The following is a 1,666-nucleotide window of genomic DNA, read 5'->3' on the forward strand; positions in this document are numbered from 1 at the left end:
TTTGTCTGCATAACATTAATATTAATTAAATGATCATTAAAAAAATTGGATCCTTAACAGCCTGGCACCAAGAGCTCAGAATGCGGGGCTCACACGTCAGCTCAGCAGGACGCGGCTTCCCCATGAAGCTCTTATCAGACAAACTTGGATTAGGAGTAAATATCCTACAGGTTCCTTTAATGCACATTATTTCCTGCAAAAACAATAACTTGCTCTGAAAAGGTCCACTGCATTTGATTTTCTCTACACCAAGATGCAAGCGCTCTTTGCTTCTCTGAGATCAGTCCCACTAGGTTGTGTGTGCTCTGCTCTGTCCTGTCAGATTATGGGAGAAAGAGAAACCAGCCTGCCAAATCTTTCAGGTCTGAGAATAAGTTCAGCAGGAAAACAATGGCCATATTCTTATTCCAGGGAGGAGAAAATCAAAGTTGGAGCTCACTAAAGGAAAATTTTAACCTGGACAAATAAAACCAAGGTGGCGCTTTCTTTCCTGCTCTGACTAGTGAGAGCCCGGTGGGCACATAGCTTTTCAAACAGTCCACATATGTAAGGCTTTCTGACGCTGATCCTTTCCATAACTCAGTGAGGAAATGCTGCTTTTCACTGGTTATGTGAAGAGCGTTAAATTCTTCATCAGAAGGGTTTGAATCATCGAAATTGATTTTAACCTGTGACAACGTGGAATTTTTCTTCTGAGCTCCCGCCTGCCTTGCACTTGCTTCTGCCTTTGTCTTGCAGTCATCCTGACGGGAAGCAGCTGCCATCTCCCCTGATTAACAGATAAGCATGGGTGCTTTATCACCAGCATTAGCCTCTCAGCACAAATCACAGAGCTCCCATCCTAGACTTGGAGCAGCAGAGGCGGCTAAGTGTCAACAGGACTCTCAGTGTCAACCAGGCTCTCCTGAAACAACTTTCCGAAGGTGCTGCCTGTCGGAGAAAAGATGGCATTTCCACAGTGACATCCTGTCTCTGGGGAACAGGAAACAAACCACACCACTGTGAGCGCACGTGTGTGTTCCCTGTGGGAGGCCAGGCTGCATTCACACTGGGTTCCACTGCCCCCACAAAGTGCTACACCTGCCGCTGCAGAAAAAGAGAAGGTTCCATATGCCCTTGTCTGCAAATTGCACTACTAGACTGTGACCTTATGGAGCTGAGCATATTACCATGTATGCTAGGGCCACTTCCTGTGTGTCTCGCTTTGCAGGCTTAAAGGAGCCACATATACATAATTCCATGTGAATTCGAAGGGTCCTGCTCTCATGAATGCACGCTGCTCTCACTTCTTGGCATTAAATAAAGTCCTCCAGGACTCCTTAGCACTCTTTGCCCATGAATCTACGCTTCAAAAGTCTACCCACTTTGGCATCTCCAATGCCTCCGCTTATCTTTTCCTAATCTCTAATTCTATATCTTCCCTTCATGTACTTATTACTCTTGAACTATAGTGGTAGTTTCTCACTATTTTTGAAATACAATTAATCTGTAAAAATTAATCTGCAAGTTCTCTACTGTCATATCAGAGCCCGCGTCCCAGCTGTACCTTTCACCTACTCTCCTCTCCAGCAGCGCCTGCGTCATTCCCTACACCACTATTTCCAAAGATGAGAACATTTCAACTTGATTTAGTCTAGAGGAGGTAATAAAAAATAACACCACATCT

This window comes from Cavia porcellus, unplaced genomic scaffold (assembly GCF_034190915.1).
Source record: "Cavia porcellus strain 051 isolate PalLab524CR breed Dunkin Hartley unplaced genomic scaffold, mCavPor4.1 scaffold_20, whole genome shotgun sequence".
In the NCBI taxonomy this organism is placed as follows: domain Eukaryota; kingdom Metazoa; phylum Chordata; class Mammalia; order Rodentia; family Caviidae; genus Cavia; species Cavia porcellus.